Here is a 24362-nt window from a genome sequence, read left to right as displayed (position 1 = left end):
TTTTGTCACACAACACACAACTCGCTTCCTTCCACTTCATCCATCCAGCCCTAATTCTACTTCATGCATCTCCATCTATTTCTCCATTACTCTGTAATACCGACCCTAAGTACTTAAAACTATTGCTTTTCACAATCATTTCATTATCCAATAATACCATTTGATTTGTAGTAACTCCATCTTTAGTACTTCCAAATACTCTGTTTTTGTCGTACTAAGCTTTAAACCTCTTTCCTCCGGAGCTTGTATTCACTTTTCCAGTTTTTGTTGTAAGTCTCTTTCACTATTTCCTACTAACACTACATCATCAACATGCACTAAGCACCATGTAATGTTACCCTTTAGTTTCGCTGTTATCTGGTCAAACACTAATGAGAATAAATATGAACTAAGCACCGAGCCTTGGTGCAATCCTACTTTCACATGAAATTTATTAGTCTACCACACCTGTCCTAACACTGGTCGTTACTCCCTTGTACATATCACTCACAATATTTACTTATTCATCAGGGACTCCATTCGTATTGAGTGCTCACCACAGAATCTCTCGAGGAACCCTATCAAATGCTTTCTCAAGATCAATGAATACCATATGAGCGTTTGTTTCTTTATTCCTGTATTATTCCATCAACAGCTTTATAATGAAAATTGCATATGTTGTTGGTGCCCATATGTCACCCATATTTTCATGGTGTGACTAAGTAGTTTTATAGTCCTGTAGTTTGTACGTTGTTGTATATCTCCCTTGTATTTGTAAAGTGGTACTAATAGGTATACTTCTCCATTCCTCTGACTTGTCCATCTTCCATAATTCTATTAAATAATCCTATTAGCCAACTTATTCCTGTCTCTGCCAATGCTCTCCATACTTCCCCAGGAATATCATCTGGCCCGACTGCTTTTTCTTTTTTGCTTGAGCCACTTCCTCGTTTGTTATTTTGGTGACCATTGCTGTTACTGTCTCCATTAACTCCGCAGGCTGTCTGTGTCAAATTTTTCATTTAATAAACTGTCAAAGTAATTTCTCCCTTTTTTTTTGACATATTTTTCATGAATTAGTATTTTATCATTTTCATCTCAGATACATCTAACCTGGTTAAAATCTTTTGCTTTCTTTGCTCTGTGTTTGGCTATTTTACATATCTTTGTTTTGCCTTCCCTGGTATCAAGTTGATCGTATAGGTTTGAATACGCTTCTGCTTTAGCATTTGCTGCTGCTACTTTAGCTTCCTTTTTGGAGACCATATAGTTTTGAAGATCGGTGTCCGATCTATTTTCTTGCCACTTTTTATATAATTTTCCCTTTTATTTTTCCTTGTACTTCGTTTGACCACCACCAATTCTCTTTATGCTCAAAATTCTTTCCTGACATTTTCCTAAGTATTTAAATAGCAGCCTTTCTAATAATACTGGCCATTTCTCTTCCATTGTATTAGGGCTTCCTTTCATGTTCCAACATATTTTTTCTACTATTCTTTCCCTGAATAGGCCTTCTTTCTCATCTTTTAGCATCCATCACCTGATTTTTGTGGTCATTTCCGATATTTTGCAGCTATGCAGAACAAGCAGCTCATGTTGTTGGCTTACTACCTCCCTAGCTATTACCTTGCAGTCCTTGCATTCACGTATGTCTTCTTTCCTTATCATGAAATAGTCTATTTGGGAGTGATGCTGTCCACTTTTGTACGTAATAAGTTGAGTTTCTCTCTTTTTAAAGAATGTGCTAACAATCGCCATATCTATTGCTGTTGCTAATTCAAGTATATCATCTCCAGCTTCAGTTCATATCCTATCTTCGCTTGGCCCACATGTGCATTGAAATCACATCCTATTATAGCTTTCTTCTCTGATAAAATATCACTCAGTACGTCTCCTAATTGGTTATAAAAAGCTCTTCTTTCATTCTCACCCAGACCTATTTTAGGATACCTATCGACCTCCCGAAGTAACCTAGCCTTAGAACGGTAAGGGCGCACTGCCGCGCCGGACGTATAGTACGTCCCTACTTGTGGGAATCACATGGATCAAACAAATACAAACAAAGGTACAGGCAATAACGACGACGGCTATAGGCAAAATAATAAAGAAGACGAAAAACCAATGAGAATGGCGAAGAGCGGCCGCAAGATGGCAGATCGGAAAAGGAAGAGCAACGAAAGTTTGAAGAAGAAATGTTAGAATGGCACAAAAGGTAGCCAAAAATGAATAGGTCAGGTGCTACAAATGACTCGACTTTAGTAGGAGAGGACATGTTAAAGGAAATTAACAGAGAAGAGGAAAAAAAGGAGACACGGGTGAAGAAAACCCCTCAGTGGAAATTGTGGAAGTGGGGGAAAAGGAAGCAGAACGAAGAGAAGAAGAGCAAGGTTACACACTATTGGCAGGATATAGAAGAGATCGTTCCATCAAAATAAAAAAAGGAAAGGCGACAGCCTCGAAATGAACGAAAAATTTAAAAGAGAGAAGAAAGCAAAAATACTCAGAGGAGACGGAAAAAGGTATTGGAGATCCTAAATGGTAAAGGACCTATAGAGGGGGAGAATAAGGCTAAAGCAAGAAAGTTAATTGGAGAAATAACCTCCAATCAAAATAAAACGAGTCAGAATCAAAATCAAACGGTGCAAGGGGAGGATCACTTGAAATGAGAGCAGTGCAAAATAAAACAGGAAGAAGAAAAGCAAAAAAAAAGAAACAGAGAAAATAGTAAAAGCCTTAAACAAAGGGGGGACATAAATAATTTTAGCCAGTTATACAAAAAGAAATGGGAGGAGAAGGTATTTGAAAAAATGAAATATGAACAGGGGGGTCTACAAGAGACAATAACCAAAAAAGAATGTTTAATTGCACAAAGAGCGACATTAAAGAAGGAGGGCTAGAAAGTGTCATGCGTACCATCCGCGAAGACGTATATGAAATCATCGAGGGATGTAAAGAAGGGAACATGGAATTCATGGAGAATGTAAAGAAAAGTTACATGGCAAGCTTAGAGGGTTCACGTACGTTGCAAAAATAAAGAAGATAGATAACGTCACTAGTATATATAATATATAAATGAATATAAAAAAATCCACCTTTTTGGGATTTTTCTCCAAAATTTCCCATTCTTGAAAAAATAAATTTATTCCATAATTTTGCCCCTCAGTTTATATTGATACTGATAAAAGTATCATTATATCCATTGTGGTTATAAATAAATTGTATGTTCAGTGCTTTACAAAAGTAGCATTACCTATACAGTGAGGACGTTTGACTTAGAATAAATTCATTATCTCAAGAATGGGCGAATTTGGAGAGAAATCCTGAGACAGGTCGATTTTTATTTTTAAATTATGACTTTTTGGCATATATATCATACTAGTGAGGTCATCCATCTGGGCGTGATGACATAATCGATGGCTTTTTTTAAATGAGAGTAGGGGTCGTGTGATAGCTCATTTGAAGGGTTATTCAATTCTCTATTTGGTAATATACACGTTTACATAATTATTTATACGGGGTGTCCAAAAAACATTTTTTTGTATTAAATTAATTGAGACAAAAAGAAGAATGTATGCAACTCATTTATTTCAAAATACACTTGAGTGCTGTCAGAAAACAGAAAGAAATGTTTATTTGACAAATAAACATTGTTCTCGCTTGAATTCAATGTTAAATCTACCACCAACCTGTCTTTTAGAGTTTGAACATTGAATTTAAGCGAAAGGCAATGTTTATTTGTGAAATAAACATTATTACTTATTTTTCTGACAGCAGTAAAATGTATTTTAAATTAAATAAATCGCTTACATTCTTCTTTTTGGTTAAAATAATTTAACAACATTATTTTTGTACACCTTGTATAAATAATGATGTTAATGTTTATACTACTGAATAGAGAATTAAATAACCTTTCAAATGAGCTATCACACAACCCCTACCCTTATTTCAAAAAATCACCAATTACGTCATCACGCCCAGATGGATGACGTCACTAGTATTATATATATGCCAAAAAGTCATAATTTAAACATAAAAATCGACCTGTTTCGCGATTTATCTCCAAAGTTGCCCATTCTCATAAAAATGAATTTATTCCAACTCAAACGTCCTCACTGTATATTGGTCATAGTAGAGAATACAGGAAATAATTAAAAGGCGAAAATATAAGGCTTAACAAATTCATCTGTTTTGAAACTATGCCAAGGCAAACATGATATTAAATCATGTACAAAAATCCCAGTAACAAAACCGAAGTACGTGAACTGCACAATAGAAATCCCAAAAATTCATTTATAATGGATAGGAAGTGGCTAAGATTCTCCAAACTAGAAGAAACAAAATTAGTAAACAGAGACCAACACAAACGAGTCACCTTTATGTAGGTAATACAAAATATGCAATCGGAACTCAAAGTAACTTCAAATGAGAGTACCTCCAAGAAACTACTACTAACATTCATAGATAAACTGAATTCCTTCTCCAACAGACTGCACAAGTGACAAGAATTTAATAAGCACCAAACTTAAGCGTAAAGTTTGCGTAACACCAAAAGATCGAATACCAATGGAGGCCTGCAAAAACCAAACAAAATCCAAATTTAATGTCCTTAGATGTGTAGAAAATAGACTTCAGTATACCATAGTTCTAAACCCACCTAACGATCGAGAAATACATTAAATTTATGGCAGGGGGCCCAAGCGGGGTTTTTTGCAGTTACTCGAGCACGTCAGAATATCACATGGGTAGAAACCTTGTACCCTGTAGATGTACCCCTACCATATATTGGATCTTAATACAGGGGAGTTTGTTAAGGGGGTACCGAATAAAAAATCTATCCTTAGAAAAACTAGGAATCCTCAGATTAAGATAAGGTAAGTTAAGTACATGCAAAAGAGTGTATATTTCAAAAATCTGACGATTTGAGCGGGTAAAAAAATGAGCGAGTCACAAAGTTTCACAAGAAAAAAGCGAATATGTCGAGAACTAAACGTCAGATCGAAAAACTAAAAAATACATGCTCAACATTTTTCAAAAATGTATCGAATGATAAACACGAGACCCACTAAGAGGGTGGGTGGTAAATTTAAAATTTTAAATAGGAACTCCGCGATATTCCGCGAAATGAATATCAGATCGAAAAACTGCAAAATACACGTATTCAATATTTTTGAAAAATCTATCGAATGACACCAAACACGATCCCCACGGGAGCGTGGCGGGGGGTTACTTTAAAATCGTAAATAGTAGCCCCATTTTTTATTGTAGGTTTGGATTCCTTACGTAAAAATAAGTAACTTTATTCGAGACATTTTTTCGAATCATGGATAGATGGCGCAATAATCGGAAAAAACGATTGTTTGCAATGGAAAATTAAATTAAAAAATGGAAAGTCCCCACTTGAATAGAAAACTTTACTTAACTTATTTTGGTTTTAGTACCTGTGGTAAGAGGAATAAATGAGACAATTACTAAAACACCATCGCTCATTTTAAAGGATAAGTTTTCAAAGAAAAAAATAAATTGATATAATTACTAAATAAAATTGTGACTTATTTCCCATAAAAACTAGTTAATTGCAAACATGAAACAAGAAAATAGCTTCAGAACAACAATAGTTACCAAGGTTCTCAAACTACTTTCTCATGGCACGTCTAATTAAGGATTATGTTACTTAATAGACCAGGCGAAAACGGCGGGTCCGTTGGGAAAAATATTCCCATGAGATTTTTTTGCATAATCACATTCGTGAGACATCCCAAAATAAGGTTCAAGAAGTCGCCCACGTGAAAAGTGGTACAATTTTTTTCAACAATTTTTTTTTAATCAAATTGCAAAAATTAATATTTGTTGTTCGGACATTTTTTTTTATGTATTTTGGACCGTTCTGAACAAAAAAAGTCTCTTATAATTTTTCTGTAAAGTTGATCTTTTTCGGGTTATAAGCAATTTAAAATTTGAAAAACGCGAAAATGACCCTTTTTAAGACTTAATAACTCGGTTAAAAATTATTATTATGAAAGTTAGAAAGTGACTAAATCAAAATTTAAAGCCTGATTATATGATCCTGAAGAAATCTGTGTTATAAATTTATTACTAAGCTGTTATTTTTAATTAATAACAATGGGCGGTTAGATCGTATTGACGCGTCTGTAAATGTGAGTCCAAGTATGTAAGATGCACAATGGGACTGCCGGAATGGCATCTCTCTCGCACTCTGCACTCTGCATTTACGGCCGCCAACACGTGCATTGCGCTCATTATTTTTACTTAAAAATAGCAGCTTAGTAATAAAATATTCACAAAAATTTCTTCGGGATCATGTAGGGGGGCATTAAACTTTGATTTAGTCACTTTCTGACTTTTATAATAATAACTTTTAACCGAGTTAAGCTTTGAAAATCGCTATTTTTCGTTTTTTTCAATTTTAAATTGCTTATAACTCGAAAACGATCAACTTTAGATAAAAATTATAACAGACCTTTTTTTTTCAGAATGGTTCAAAAAACCTACAAAAAAATTGTCCGGGCCAAAAATATTGATTTTTGCAATTTGATTAAAAAAAATTGTTAAAAAAAATTTGGACCACTTTTCACGTGGGCGACTTCTTGAACCTTATTCTGGGATATCTCACGAATGTGATTATGAAAAAAAACTATCATGGGAATTTTTTCCCAACGAACCCGCCGTTTTCGCCTTGTCTATAACTATAATGTTTGAAGTTTCGATTTCCACTCCGGAAATCATTCTCAAAAAAGAATCTTTTCAAAAATTCTCGGAAGATTTATAACCTAGTTTTATTAAGTTGATATTTTCAAAATCGACATACTTAACCTAGATCTTGGAGGCCACAGCATGCGTGTGGTTGAAAAATGATTGAGGGTATAATGGTCCAGGGTTACTAGGACCATCTTCTCCCGGTAAGGGTGGTTAACCCTTATCCGAGGGGTGGAATGATTAATAGCCGTATCACTGCTTAAGTTGTTTTATTATAATTGCATGAGTATAAGCTGGTAGCAAGCTACGCGACGTCGTCTCGCGGAGTGGAGATGATACTATTTGAATATGAATAATCTTACGTCTAAGAAAGTATAATGACGAATATGGAATGTGGATTCCCTTACTATGTTTTGATTGTATAAGTATATTTGAAAGTGCCGAGTCAGCGGCGACCCTGAAAGGTGTTTATAGTAAACATTGACCGTGACTGTATGTATAACTACTCCTCACAATCTAGGTCAATAATATTTATGTAACGAAAGATATTTGTTTATGGTAACATTTAAATAATTGAAAGAAATTAACGTAGATAATTAAAGGGTGTTTTAAAAGATATCTAATAAGTACAGATGAATTCTTGTACACCTTTCCCTCCTAAGAATTTTCTGACTACGGGGAAGAAAATTAATTTTGCAAGTAGTGCTACCAACCAATACTGTGTTGTAATCAATACAAAAAAATTTTATTTTATATAAAAACTTTCCTAAAACTACGTAAATACATAAATAAAAATAAAAATGTTCGTTTAACAACATTGTTTCATTACACTTGTCACTCACTGTGTTTTCGGATTGTAAGCATATAATCTACTCTTATGTATTTCCTTGATTTTATTGTTTTCTATTCTGATTTTACAATTAACGTTATTTACTTCTGTTATTGTGAAGGGGCCTACATAAAGACTATCAAACTTACCATTCTCTTCCCTTTTTACCAGGACCAGGTCTCCTATTTTAAAGTGTTGAGGTGTTGCTTTGAGCTTATTCTTTTCTTGCCGCTCTTTTTTGTTTTTTAATAAGAAGGTTCTAGCTCTCTCGTGTGCGCTTTGTAGTTTGTATCGTAACTCATTGTAGTAGGCATCTATATTGTAACATGGTTGAATCTCCTGTGTAAGGTCTTCCGGTAGGTTAACCTTCCTGCCATATAACAGTTCGAACGGTGTGTATCCATGATACGCGTTAGGGGTTGTATTGTAGCAGTATGTGAACATTCTGCAACACACATCCCAATTTTCTCTGTCTTCGTCTATGAATGCTCTTACATACTCGTTCAACGTTCTGTGTAGTTTTTCGCAACTTCCAATGGACTGTGGGTGGTATGCCGTTGAAAAGTTGTGCTCTATTTTTAATAGCTTTGTTAATTCCTGCATTACTTCGTTCTTATACTCTGTGCCTTGGTCTGTTCTTATTTGCTTCATGAGTCCGTATGTTGGTATGAAATGATCAAAGATTCCTTGTGCTATTGTCTCTGCTTCTTTATTGCACACTGGTATGCTGACCGCGTATTTTGTCAGTTCACACAACATTGTGATACAGTATCTATTACCTTCATTACTTCTAGTGAATGGACCTATTGTATCTATGTATACTATGTCCCATGGTTTGGAAGATGTGTCCGATATCGCGAACTCTTCGACATGTGTTCTTTTCGGTTTGTTAATTTGACATTTGTGGCATTGTTTAACGTATTTTATTACGTCTTTTTCCAAATTTTTCCATCGGAATCTTGCCTTTAGCTTCTTTATTATTCTATTATTCCCTACGTGTCCTCCGAACATCTTCTATTAATCTGTGTTTTTCTTTGTCATCTTTTATTGTTTCTGGTACTTCACATATGTATATTTCTATATTTCTATATTTTCTAGACGCATGTTTTTCCCGATTTGCTCTGACGAAAATTTTCCTCGGAAAATCTGGGGTTTCCCAACAAAATCTCGAATTTTCAAATAAATTTTTTGGGCAAGTAATTATTTATCAATAATTAAATAACTTGGTGAAAAAAAGCTTTCTTGGTTTAGATTATGACTGCAGAAGCCGGTGAAAATTAAACGAATATTTTAGCAACAATTCAATTGTTAATTAACAATTTACAGTCTCCATAACAACCAAAATAATCACGAGACATTGATCAAATTTAGAAATATTAGGTTTGTTCTAGCATCAGTTTCAAATGGTTTGAAACCATCAGCGAATAGTCGACCAGCGCGAGTAGAGGGGATAGCACTGGTGACTGTATTATGTTCTCTCACTGACGGCTTCTGACTAGTTTGACTGTTTGCTAGAACAAACCTATTATAAATATGTGATGCCTATTTAATATTTTTTGTCGAAAAAATATAAATTTTTCATTTTTTTGCATAATCTTTAAATGAAAAAAAAAAAATAGTTATAAACAAATTAACATTTCTCAGAAATTGTTTATTATATCCTAATTTTAAAAAATTCTTAAAATGCGTATTTCAAAGGTCTTGAAAATTAATGCTTTAAAAATGTTTCCCAACCATTTGCAAAAAAAGTTATGAAACAGCAAAGTAAATATACGATTTCTCCGTTGTTTACAATTTGTTTTAATTGTTTCAAAGCTTAAAAGTGAGTCTGTGGTGCAATCTAATTACCCACAAAGAATATCAAATATTAGCTCAACGGTTATATTTTAATCAAAGATTAAAAATACTTTTTTTGTAATTTTTAGCGCGAAAGTAGGCTTGAGACAGAGCCGGAGCTAAAATGTTCACTCGAAGCGACTGACACGCAGCATACATATACTATAATTTTCTTTATTAAGTGTACGTCGCGCGGACGGTCATCACTTCGAGTGAAAATTTTAGCTACAGTACTGTATTAGTCTACTTTCGCGCGTGTAAATTACAAAAAAATATATTTATAATCTTTAATTAAAATATAACCATTAAACTAATAATCGATATTTTTGTAAATAATTAGCTTGTACTTTAAACTCACTTTTACGCTTTGAAAGAATTAAAAAAATTTATAAACAACGTAGATCTTCGTATGTTTATTTTGCTATTTCATAACTTTTTTGCAAATGGTTGCAAAAAAATTTTAAAGCATTCGTTTTCAAGATATTTGAAATACGCATTTTAACTATTTTTTAAAATTAGAATATAATAAAAACTTTCTGAGAAACGTTAACTTGTTTATAACTATTTTTTTTTAACATTTAAAGATTATGCAAAAAAATAAAAAATTTATATTTTGTCGACAAAATGTTAAATAGGCATCTCATCTTTATAAGATTTCAAAGTTTGATCAGTGTATCATAATTATTTTGGTTATTATTGCGACCGTAAATTATTAATTTACAATTGAGTTGTTGCTAAAATATTCGTTCAATTTTCACTAGCTTCTGGAACTATAATCTAAACCTAGAAGGCTTTTAAGTTACCAAATTATTTATTTATTGGTAGATAATTACTTATCTAAAGCTTTATTTGAAAATTAAAGATTTTGTTCGGAAAACCAGCATTTTCCGAGGAAAATTTTCGTCGGAGCATATCGGGAAAAACAAATCTCTATGCAGAATTTAATTGCGGTGAATAATTTTTATTTGAGTGTTTTTGTTGTAAAGTTAAAAACTTCGGAGTTACAGAGCAATAATTGAAAAAACACGATTTTCGGGCGCCATTTTGTTTATAAAAAAGTAGCACACTATCTACAGACTTTGCATACCTATATTATTAATATATATAATCACACACTTTGATTCCAGCAATAAAATTGCTGGTAAATAACTTTTCCCAAAAATGGCCTATTCTCCGATAATCAGCCCAGACTAATGTAAGTATCAATAATTATAGTTATTATAAACTCATTTGTCTTAGGAGGCAGCAGATATTTAATCTCAATGAAGATATTGAAAGTGATTTTTTAATAATCATATACTTTTTAAGATATTAGATAAAACAACATATTGCACACATTTGCATGCTCCAATTAAAGTATTAAACAACAGCAAGTTCTCGAAGACGTCAGCGAAAATGTTCTCCATGCTCATCGTGGCCCCTTTATTCGACTTAATGTGATAATTAAGGAAGTGACGTTTAAGTGATGAGTGACATTACAGTTCAGTTACGTAACTATTATATTTAATCTGGAGTTAAAGTTCGCGCCCGCCTAATGATTCGTTAACTAAAATTAGTGGAGGAATCTGCCTGGGTGCATCCATTCTCTATTCTAATATACGCGCTTTTCTTCGGCCTCATTTGTTCCTAAGATTACGTTAAATACTCTTGGATTCTGCAAGAATTTCTCTGGCATCGACCCATTTGGATCATCGCGGCGAGCAGGGTGTGAAAATTGATGAGGGCCTAATTTGTTCTCCTCCGGATGGGTAACTTTTGTGTGCCGTGTGGCAGGGGTCCGTTCCAATACATTTTTAGGAATACTCTAATAGATCACTTAAATATCACACTGAGAAACAACCACTATCTTACACTTAATATAGATTAGCATACAAAAATACCTAAACGAGTAGTTTTATGTATAACAAATAAATCACATTCAAGAATCATTATTTCGTTTAACAATATCAAAGCTAACTTCTTCTTCTTCTTCTTCGTCTTCTTCAAGTGCCCTGTCTGTTGCGAAAGTTGGCTATTAACAAGGCAGTTATAATCTTGCTTACGGCGCTTCTGAATAGTTCGACCGATGTGAGCCCGAACCACTACCGCAGATTTTGGAGCCACGAGTATCTTCTCCTGCCTGGCCCACGCTTTTACTGTCTATTTTCCGTTGGATAATCAATTGCAGTAGACGGTACTTATCGTGTCTCAATATGTGGCCTAAAAGTTTTCTTTATTTAATTGTACTCACGATTTCTTTCTCTTTTCCGATTGTGTGGATTACCTCTGTGTTGGTGGCATGTTCGGTCCAGAATATACAAAGAATGTGTCGGTACACCCATATTTCGAATGACTCTAATTTTTTCATAATCGTCTCTGTCGGCGTCCAAGACCATATAGTATAATCAGACAAATGTAGCATTTAACTGCACTAAAGTCACAATAATGATGCACTAGAAATAAACAAACCAACACACGATGAATGTTACGCGGAGCACTCCCGAATCATGATTTACAATGTATAAATTTTGTAAATCATGATTTGGGATTAAGAATATATATTATTATGATATTGTAATTTGTTAAATTAGATAAAACAATAAACAAATTAGTTATGAACCAATTAGCAAATTAAGCGAAAAGATTACTAATAAATTTTATTTTTGACGCCAGATTATTAAATGTATGTTTTTCTTATCTCAGGGTTCTTAATTGAGTTCAAATAAAATAGCTTTCCTTTTAATAGTGTTTCAGAAAAAAAGAACAGTGAAGAAAATAAATAAAAGAAATCAATTGGTGCCATAAAATCAAAATATAATGACCAAATACCTTGTAGATTTTCATACATGAAGTAATTACCTTATAAATAAATGGTTCCCTAAAGCAACCTGTTGCATATTATACAATTAACAAAAAAAAATTCAAAATAAATTTAATTCTTCAATGTCTCTTTTCCATGATTTTTCTCTGTACCTTTTAAAAGAATGTGCTTTAATTATTTCCCTATCAAACAAACTCCTTCACTGGTTCTGCTTATCAAAACAAAAACTGTAGACAGTTCCCTATCAAAAACTCTTTTTCTGGTTCTGCTCATAAAAACCAAACTCTAGACAAACTCCTAATCCAAGTTTACTGCTCTTGTTGGGCCAAAATTCTCCTCATCTATGCTTCGCTCCAAGAATAGTAAATGATTTCTACTTACAAATACTGCAGATTTTTCATACTGCAACTCACAGCTTTCAGCACTTTTATTTTCACTACTTATTACCACAATACACACTTTTTTCACCGTTTAAAAAAATATTATACTATCGGCACTTTCTCTTCGATTCGGTGTTACCTCTCCTCCAGTCAAACAGCAGATGATCTTTTCCCTCGCTTCAAAAATCATTTCCGTCTCTCCATCCCTTCCATAATTTTTGATTAACCAATTGAGTCATTCTTTCTTTCACATTCAAAATAAATTCCAAAACTTTACAAAATTCTTAAAATTTAACTAGGTACTTTCTACTTTTCATTCTTGTTTACAAATCCTGCAAAACAAAGGCCTTAAACTTTCTCCTAATACCCACTTAATGACTTGTTTCGTGGTAAGAGAAATTAATCCTTAAAAAAAATATTCTTTACTTAAACTAGTCTTAAAATCTACTGTTATACATAATTTGGAAATCCCATTTCAAGAAAAATAAATCTAAAGTATCTTTTACACTGCACATACATACATTTTATAAAGTCTCTTTTACACTACAATATCACAATAAATTTAAACCGTAAATCTAGATAAAATATAACAATAAAATAATTTTACAAATTTCTCTTCTTCTTTTTCTCTATACATTTTTTTTATACAATTTTGGATCATATCAATATATACATATAGCGTGTCAATTTTAAAAGTTGCTACCTCCTATAATTTCGTCCCTATAGAAAATCTAAAAATATACAAAAACACGTCAAATTTATTTGTGAGGGGGACATTTTGTACACCAGTTTTCAACTAAATTACATTAACCCTCTAGCGGGGGCGGACACAACCCCCAAAATCTTTAATGGAAAGGGGGGTTGATACCTCATTTTAAAGATCGTTCGATTACCTTTTCAAAAATACCACATACATTATATTTCTTTTCAGTACTTTTGGAAAAATCAAATAAAACCGTACAGATATTAAGTGTCGAGGTCAGAACTCCAAAACTTTTTTTGGAGTACTGAACTCCAAATTGAATTTTTTTTGGGTATTGGAGTATTTAGAGTATTTTTTTAAATATTTTTGGAAAAATCAAGTAAAACTTAAAGATATTAAGTATCGAGTTCAGAACTTCAAAATTTTTTAGAGCATTGAGTCCAAGATTTTTCCAAAAGTAATAAAAAGAAATACAATGTATGTGGTATTTTTGAAAAGGTAATTGAATGACCTTCAAAATGCGATATCACTAAACCCCCCTTTCCATTAAAGATTTTGGGGGTTGTGTCCGCCCCCGCTAGAGGATTGATGTAATTTTGTTAAAAACTGGTCTACAAAATGTCCCCCTCACAAGTAAATTTGACGTATTTTTGCATATTTTTAGATTTTTTATAGGGACCAAATTATATGGGGTGACAACTTGTCAAATTGACACACTGTACGGATATTATAATTATACAGTACGGTGCAAATGAAAGGAATAAATTCGTTATTTCGTAAACCGCTCACTTTACGGAAGAATTCCGAAACAGATCGATGTTTATATTTAAATTATGATATTTTGGCATATATATCACACAAGTGACGTCATCGATCTGGGCGTGATGACGTAATCGATGATTTTTTTAAAGAGAATAGGGGTCGTGTGCTAGCTCATTTGAAAGGTTATTCAATTTTCTATTCAGTAATATAAACATTAACATCGTTATTTATACAGGGTGTCCAAAAACAATTTTTTATAACAAAGTAATTGACAAAAAAAGAAGAATGTATGTAATTTATTTAATTGAAAATACGTTTACTACTACAGTCGAACCCGCTTATTAGATACCGGTTATAGTAATTTCCCGGTTTAAGGAATATAAATTTGAGGTCCCGAAACGTTTTTACTAGCCACCAATGATCGGTTATTGGAATATCCCGGTTATAGGAATACTTTTGGTTGTCACGAAGGCTATTCCAATAAGCGGGTTTGACTGTATCAGAAAACATGAAAAAATGTTTATTCGAAAAATTAACATTGCTTTTCGTTTAAATTAATTGTACAAAAATTCAAAAAGCAGGTGCCTAGTAGTCTAAGAGCTGGGAGCAGATTTTGTGCGTGATAAGTAATATTGAAAAACTATACGGGGATATGTTGAATTAGTTGTGTACTTGACTTTCCCCAACGGCCGGAAACCATAGTGGGGGACGAGCGTAGTTATAAGGGGTCAAATTCGCGGTTTTTATTAATTTTTTTGTGACGCTCATGATCGAGATAGTGCACCAAAATTTGGGAATAAGTAGGTCATCACGTAATTAAGTAAAATCTCTAGGTGTGGAACTCTGCGTGGCCGACAAAGAGGTGAGGGTAGGGGTGAATATAGAAAATATAAAGGGTTTTTTGCGACGTTTGTGATTGAGATAGTCCGCCAAAATTTGGGAATTAGTAGACCATGACATAACTAAGTAAAATCCCTAGAGCCTGAAACCAGAGTGGGGGACGAGGGTAGTTATAAGGGGTCAAAATCGCGGTCTTTATTAATTTTTTTGTGATGCTCATGATCGAGATAGTGCACCAAAATTTGGGAATAAGTAGGTCATGACGTAAATAAGTAAAATCTCCAGGGATGGCACGCTGCGTGGGTAACAAAGGCGTGGGGCAGGGGTGAATATAAAAAATATAAGGGGCTTTTTGCGACGTTCGTGATTGAGATAATGCACCAAAATTTGAGAATAACTAGACCATGACATAACTAAGTAAAATCCCTAGAGCCTGAAACCAGAGTGGGGGACGAGGGTAGTTAAAAGGGGTCAAAATCGCGGTCTTTATTAATTTTTTTGTGATGCTCATGATCGAGATAGTGCACCAAAATTTGGGAATAAGTAGGTCATGACGTAAATAATTAAAATCTCCAGGGGTGGCACGCTGCGTGGGTAACAAAGGGGTGGGGCAGGGGTGAATATAAAAAATATAAGGGGCTTTTTGCGCGTTCGTGATTGAGATAATGCACCAAAATTTGAGAATAACTAGACCATGACATAACTAAGTAAAATCCCCAGAGGCGGAAACCAGAGTGGGTGACGAGGGTAGTTATAAGGGGTAAAAGTCGCGGTTTTTATTATTTTTTTTGTGAGGCTCATGATGGAGAGAGTGCACCAAAATTTGGGAGTAAGTAGGTCATCACGTAACTAAGTTAAATCTCCAGGGGCGGAACGCTGCTTGGGGTGCAAAGGGGTGGTAGGGAGGGATGAGTTTAAAAAATAAGGGGTTTTTTTGCCGTTCCTGATTGAGATAGTGCACCAAAATTTGTGAATAAGTAGATAATGACATTACTAAGTAAAATCTCCAGGGGCATAACGCTGCGGGGGGGGGGACAAATGTTGTGATGCGTCACAAAAAAAATACTACAAACGGCGACTTTGACCCCTTAAAACTACCCTCATCTCCAACTCTGGTTTCCACCCCTGGAGATATTGCTTAGTTACGTCATGATCTACTTACTCCCAAATTTTGGTTCACTATCTCGAGTACGAACGTCACAAAATATCCCTTATAATTTTTATATTCACCCCTGCATCCACACCTTGGTCGGCCACGCAGTGTTCCGCCCCTGAAGATTTTAATTAGGTACGTCATAACCTACTTATTCCCAAATTTTGGTCCACTATCTCGATTATAAGCGTCACAAAAAAATAATAAAAACCGCGATTTTGACCCCTTATAACTACCCTCGTCCCCCACTCTGGTTTCCGGCTCTGGGGATTTTACTTAGTTTTGTCATGGTCTACTTATTCCCAAATTTTGGTGCACTATCTCAATCGCGAACGTCGCAAAAAAACCTTTATATTTTTTATATTCACCCCTATTACCCCTTTGTCGACCACGCAGCATTCCGCCCCTAGAGATTTTACTTAGTTACGTCATGACCTACTTTTTTCCAAATTTTGGTGCACTATCTCGATCATGAGCGTTACAAAAAAAATAATAAAAACCGCGACGTTGACCCCTTATAACTACCCTCGTCCGTCACTCTGGTTTCCGGCCTTTGGGGAAAGTCATGTACACAACTAATTCAACATACTTCCGTATAGTTTTTCCATATTACTTATCTCGCACAAAATCCGCTTCTATCTCTCCGACCGACGGGAGCTGGCTTGAAAATTGAACTTGAACATTTAAGCGAAAAGCAATGTTTATTTTTTAACACTGTCACATAGGCATACGCTAAATAAATAAATATATAAAAAGTATCACCCATCTTGAGTCGAGATTCTAAATTCACCATAAAATCAAACAACTTCCCATTTTTATCGAATTTATTATACTGACAGGGTACAACTTAAAAAGACTTACTCTACAAGTATAAAAGACTTCCTTTTGTAGCTGTTATAAATAAATTTTATTAAAAAATTTTCTTAAAAGATTCAAGTTGGACAAAAACTTTACATCACAGATTAACAAACGTTTTCGGTCTTACCAGACCATCATCAGGTTAAACTTAGAAATAAGTAAACCACTATAAACTACTGCAAAATGTTTGAAATTTTGACTGTTATTAAAGGTTTAACATTTAACAAAAATGTGGCTTCAACTACAACGATCTAGAGTTAGTACTCTAGATCGTTGTAGTTGAAACTAGCCACAGAAATTGGTCACATGACCTTTGAATAACAAATTTTAAGCCATATTTGCTTAATCTGATGCGACAACAAGTCGATGTTATAAAATTAAAATGTATCAAATGTGCGTCTTCATCTTTGCTCCATGTTCCACCGTCCACGTGTTGGTTTTATGAGGTTATTAAACCAATTGATTTAAATTTGAAATTATGATAGAATGTGACATGACATTTCACATAAGGAAGTTTTAAGTGTAAAAAATAAAACTGTCAAAAGTCAATAATGAAATTAAGCTAACAAAACTTTTTTAAAAAATATTTGATGACTCTAATTTATTGAATTTAATTTGTAAAATTAAAATAAATGTAATTATTTAAGAAAATACTATTAATGTTCACAGGCTAAAATTTTGTCCAAATACCGATAAAGTCATTTGCTGAAATAATAATCGACAAATTGTGTATGTAATTAATTTAAAAAAAATTGAAGAATGAAACTTAAATGATGATACAGGTAGAATTCAATATATTTTATATAGTTAAATAAATAAAATCAATAGGGAAATGTGTAACTGGTTGCCTAAATGTAACTATATTAAATTCTCCTTTACCATTATTTAAGTTTCATTCTTCATGTTTTTTTTTTCAAAATTACCTAGGTATAGTCGGTTCGCTAAACTCAGACACAACTGACTAGTGATTTTAGTCTGTAATTTTTTTGGTTTTTGCCAATATTGCCAAAACTGGCAAAATTAATAACTGTTAATATTAACTATTACTATTACTAGTAATTATTAACTATCTAGTAATTATTATTTTTTCCAATTTTACCAAATTGGCAAAATTACTTACTAAAGTCACTAACCAGTTGTGTCTGAGTTTACCGAACCCACTATACATACATTATTTTCCGATGATTATTTCAGCACAGGACGTCATGGCTATTTTGGCAAAATTTTAGCTTGTGAACATTGATAGTATTTTCTTAAATAATTACATTTTATTTTAATTTTACAAATTAAATTCAATAAATTACCGTCATCGAATATTTTTAAAAAAAGTTTTTTTAGCTTAATTTCACTATTGACTTTTGACAGTTTTATTTTATACACTTAAAACCTCCTTTTGTGAAATTTCATATCACATTCTATCATATTGTCAAATTTAAATCAATTGGTTCCGACTTCTTATAAAACCAACACGTGGACAGTGCAACATGAAGCAAAGATGAAGACACACACTTGATAAATTTTAATCTTCTAACATCGACTTGCTGTCGCATCATATTAAGCAAATATGGCTTAAATTTGTTATTCAAAGGTCATAATGTGACCAATTTCTGTGGCTAGTTTCAACTACAATGATCTAAAGTAAGTAACCACATTTTTGTTAAATGTTCAACCTTTAACAATCAAAATTTCAACACTTTTGGAGTAGTTTATAGTGGTTTACTTATTCATTTCTAAGGTTAACCTGATGATGGTCTGCTAAGACCAAAAACGATCGTTAATATGTGATGTAAAGTTTTTGTCCAACTTGGACATTTTTAAGAAACTTTTTTACTAAAATTTATATACAGGGTTGCGAAAAAGTCTGGTAACACGGTAATTTCTCGGAAACAGCTGGAACGATTTTTATGGATTTAGGTGGATGTGGGTCTTTTAATGCGGCCGATATTATAGTGGTAATTACATTGTTGTCAAATCTTTCTTTTTTCTGGAAATCTAATGAATTTTCTTATTTCAAATAGAACACCCTGTCATTTTTTGCGTTTTGGAATTCCTAAGGGATACTGATTATTTTTCTAATGAAATTCCACATACCTAAATGCCATAACTTAGGAGTTATTAGATACTACATTTAATAAAAAAAAAATTAAACAATTTATAAAAATCAATTTTTTGACCCCGGTAGACATTATTTTAGGTTCCTTGGATCATTGTAAACAAAATGGTCTTTTGTAATTTTCTTCTAAAGTTAATCGTTTCCGAGTTATAAATAATTTAAAAATGAAAAAAATTTAAAATTCATGATTTTCTAGGTTCAAAAACACTAGTAAAAAATATTATTTTTAAAACTACGAAGTGCATTAATTCAAGTTACCGATAAGCAATTTGGCCTTGTTTCATTATAAAATATTATTTCTTAGTTGTTAATGCAGTCCGATTGCCCGATCTCTCATATGCGCTTCATTAATATTAAAAAAAAACAATATTTTAGAATAAAACGTGTCAAGAATTCTTATAGGTATCTGATAGAAGAAGGTTTGACCTTGAATTTAGGTACTGTAATTTCAAAAATTATTTTTTTACTTGTGTTTTTGAACCTTGAAAATCGTAATTTCTCGTTTTTTTCGGTTTTAAATTGTATATAACTCAAAAACGATTAACTTTGGAGAAAAATGACAAAAGACCTTTTTTATTCCCAATGATCCAAAAAACCTAAAATAATGCCTAACCGGGCCGAAAAAAATTATTTTTATAAATTGTTAACATTTTTTTTTTAATAAATGTAGCAATAACCCCAAAATTATTCCAAAACTTAAAAAATATACAGGATGTTCCGTTTGAAATAAGAAAGTTCATTAGATTTCCATAAATACGGAAAATTTGACAACAATGTAATTACCAATATAATATCGGCCGCATTAAAAGACCCTTACTCACCAAAATCCTGACTTTCTCGCAACCCTGTATACGAGCTACAAAAAGAAGTTTTTACTTCCACAGTATTCTTGCTATGGTATACAGCCAGTTAGAGGAATTTCCCTATTTATGTTAAAAATGCTTGATCATTTATCCAGATCTGAAATTTCAAAAGCAACATTAGGCCCACATAGAAAACCCGGCCCTTCCCTGTCCAAAACTATTTCAACACATTAATATTCCGATATATCACCTATTAGCTACGTCCTTCGGGCGAAATCGAGCGATCAAAGTTTGCTCTTTACCCTGTTTCCAAAGTCACCCCTTTTGACGGCTCGTTCTTATACCCGTGCAACATATACCAGCATTTTTAAACTTAGACGCTATATACAAAAAAAGGCGGAAAATTACTTTCACTTTTAAAATTTGTAACGTTAAAAATATATTTTATTCCAATTTCTATGGAATTTATTAATTTTTTAACTTTCTATTTTGTTTTACACTCTTTACCTTTGAAAAAATATGATATCTCTAATACAGAATTTATTATTCTATTTTTTTGGTGTAATTAATTTCTGTCCCCGTTTTGAGAGGTTTTTTTCTGAGCTTACAGCGTCGACGATTGGTAACCAACATGGTGGAATGAAACTTGAAGACATTCAAATGACAGACGTCTAAGATCTACCCATATCATCTAGAATCTAGAATCAACAACGGCCAACTTTATTCTCCACACCAAATAAGCAATCCAACAGTGCCAAAAGTATTATTAATTTTATTGTAGAGCTACAGGCAGGATTTGCTTGTATATTTAAATAGCATTTTGTTCTGTTTTTATGCTTAATAAAAGATATGGTTAGTAAATTTTATGTTTTATTTGTCCCATTCTAAAACTGATTGTTTAGATTTTAGACTAAGATAAGACGAGCCTACACCTGAGTGACTGAACTAAGCGAAGCCTTAACAATCGGCTCCATAATAGTTAGTTGGAGTGTTATTGTTTAACTCCCCAACTTTCTGTGGTAGTACCACTGTTACAAATTTTAATTACAAAGGTGACTATCCTATCTTCGTAGTATACAAAAACTACTGAAGTTACCTGAAACCTAGAAAATGATGGTTAATATTAATATCAGAAAGTTACTCCAATATAAATTATAAACAGGTATACGTAAGACGAATAAAAAGATATTTGCAATACACAGCCCTGTGAAGTTGGCACCTCTAAATACGATTTTTTCAAAAATTTTTCTTTTTTTTAATTGTCCATCAAATGTCCACTCTTGTCCAGTAAAAATTTTTTTTTGTCCACCTTTTCTTTACGAGATACTAAAAAAACGTGAAATAAGGCCCAACACCCCGAAGTCAAAAAAACGTCGTAAAAACTGATACGTTTGATTGTCCAACTGTTGTCCACACTTGTCCAGGCATTTTTTTAATTGTCCACCTTTTATTTATTTAAATTAGCAATAATTATCGTTTTTTAAGTAGTAAAAATGCCAAAAAATGAGAATTTTTGGAATTTTTTTTTTCACGTTTGATTGTCCATCGAATGTCCACCCTTGTCCAGCAAAAATTTTATTTTGTCCACCTTTTGTTTACGAGATACTAAAAAAACGTGAAATAGGGCCCAACACCCCGAAGTCAAAAAAACGTCGTAAAAACTGATACGTTTGATTGTCCAACTGTTGTCCACACTTGTCCAGGCATTTTTTTTAATTGTCCACCTTTTATTTATTTAAATTAGCAATAATCATCGTTTGTTAAGTAGTAAAAATGCCAAAAAATGAGAATTTTTGGAAATTTTTTTTCACGTTTGATTGTCCATCGAATGTCCACCCTTGTCCAGCAAAAATTTTTTTTTGTCTACCTTTTGTTTACGTGATACTAAAAAAACGTGAAATAAGGCCCAACACCCCGAAGTCAAAAAAACGTCGTAAAAACTGATACGTTTGATTGTCCAACTGTTGTCCACACTTGTCCAGGCATATTTTTTAATTGTCCACCTTTTGTTTATTTAAATTAGCAATAATTATTGTTTGTTAGTAAAAATGCCAAAAATTGAGAATTTTTGGAAATTTTTTTTCACGTTTGATTGTCCATCAAATGTCCACCCTTGTCCAGTAAAAATTTTTTTTTGTCCACCTTTTGTTTACGAGATACTAAAAAACGTGAAATAAGGCCCAACACCCCGAAGTAAAAAAAACGTCGTAAAAACTGATACGTTTGATTGTCCAACTGTTGTCCACACTTGTCCAGGCATTTTTTTTAATTGTCCACCTTTTATTTATTTAAATTAGCAATAATTATCGTTTTTAAGTAGTAAAAATGCCAAAAAAATGAGAATTTTTGGAATTTTTTTTTCACGTTTGATTGTCCATCAAATGTCCACCCTTGTCCAGCAAAAATTTTTTTTTGTCCACCTTTTGTTTATGAGATACTAAAAAAACGTGAAATAAGGCTCAACACCCCGAAGTCAAAAAAACGCCGTAAAAACTGATACGTTTGATTGTCCAACTGTTGTCCACACTTGTCCAGGCATTTTTTTTAATTGTCCACCTTTTGTTTATTTAAATTAGCAATAATTATTTTCTGTTAGTAAAAATGCCAAAAAGTGAGAATTTCTCATTTCGTCTTCTGTGATTGGTAGATGCCGCGTCAAAGAATATCGATCGGGAAAAAATTATTTCGTCATTAGTTAAAGCGGGACAGAGGCCGTTTTCTCCGTTTCCTCCTTCCACTCATTCGCTTTCTGTTCTATGCGTCTCACTCGCACTGCAACAGCCTCTGTGTCCCCTTAAGATGGGAAATATTGCTTGCACCAGGAATTTGATTAAAACTTGCAGTTTACATTTTTCGTTTATTAAAACATTTATCACCGACACTTTTACTATTTTCTATAAACTTTTAGAAAAATGAAATGTTGAATGTTTACAAAAATCCTACAGAAGTATATCAATAAACTCACTTATTAATTATTAGTCGTCTAATTGTCTATTTCTCCGTGATTCTCAAACCTATCATGCATTTTTTTTTTCAAAAATGTAAACATATATTATTTTTCGGTTATCCAATCAACATAACTTGAGCATAGTTTCTTCGAATTTTACAATTTAACTTGTGCCTTACTTTTCATTCACAATCAACTATTAAAATATATGACAAGTACCTACTGCATATTAAAATGAAGTTATCTTTTTAAATAGTAAGTAACCCATGTGAAAAGTTACAGATGACATACTATTCTCAAAAATGTTGATCATCAAGAAATTTTTCATCCTCGCCTTCAAATTTACAGAAAATTGTCAGCATTTAACGCATCAAATGAATCATACTTCCTAGGAATTTTCTAATATGTTATTATCAAATTATAAATAATTGCGATCAACAAAAAAAAAAGAAAAATAGAAAGTGTACAAATAAAAAAAATGCCAAAATATGTCTAAACATCAGTTGGACATTAAAATCTATTAGTTTTTATGACCTTTTTTCAAAGTCCAGGTGCTTGGCCTTATTATGGGTAAAATATATTATGTATCATTTTCTAATTATCTCTTAGGCTAAAAATGGACAACGAAAATTTTCTTGCTAAGCAATAGTAAAAGTTAAAAACATCAAACAAACAATATATTTCTTCACTAGTGTGGAAAAGTTTTTTTAAACGAATCTGAGGGTTGCAATGCGAGCCGAAGTCGAGCATTGTAATCAGATGAGTTAAAAAAACTGTTCCACACTAGTTAAAAACGATATTTTATTCAACAATGTGTGAAAATGCGAATATTTCATCGCTCGAGCGTGTGGAAAAGTAACCTTTCCTACACGGCGTTGAATAAAAATATCATTTTTTGGAATTCGCATTCATGATCCATTGTTGCTACCAAATTAAAAAATATTGCTGAGACAAAAACCAATGTTTCACAAGTAATAAAAATGTCTGAACACGAATGGACAACTTTTGGACAATCCAAAGTTGTTAGTCCTGACAACTTTTTCTCGAATTCGGAAACTTGTACTCCTTCCCTGTCCAAAAAATTTGTTTCAACTATTTTTTTCAAAAAAGGTGGACAAAAAAACTTTTTGTTGGACAAGGGTGGACATTCGACGGACAATCAAACGTGAAAAAAAATTTCCAAAAATTCTCAATTTTTGGCATTTTTACTAACAAACAATAATTATTGCTAATTTAAATAAACAAAAGGTGGACAATTAAAAAATATGCCTGGACAAGTGTGGACAACAGTTGGACAATCAAACGTATCAGTTTTTACGACGTTTTTTTGACTTCGGGGTGTTGGGCCTTATTTCACGTTTTTTTAGTATCACGTAAACAAAAGGTAGACAAAAAAAAATTTTTGCTGGACAAGGGTGGACATTCGATGGACAATCAAACGTGAAAAAAAATTTCCAAAAATTCTCATTTTTTGGCATTTTTACTACTTAACAAACGATAATTATTGCTAATTTAAATAAATAAAAGGTGGACAATTAAAACAAATGCCTGGACAAGTGTGTACAACAGTTGGACAATCAAACGTATCAGTTTTTACGACGTTTTTTTGACTTCAGGGTGTTGGGCCTTATTTCACGTTTTTTTA

This window comes from Diabrotica virgifera, chromosome 3, assembly GCF_917563875.1.
Source record: "Diabrotica virgifera virgifera chromosome 3, PGI_DIABVI_V3a".
In the NCBI taxonomy this organism is placed as follows: domain Eukaryota; kingdom Metazoa; phylum Arthropoda; class Insecta; order Coleoptera; family Chrysomelidae; genus Diabrotica; species Diabrotica virgifera.
This window is presented reverse-complemented; position numbering follows the sequence as displayed.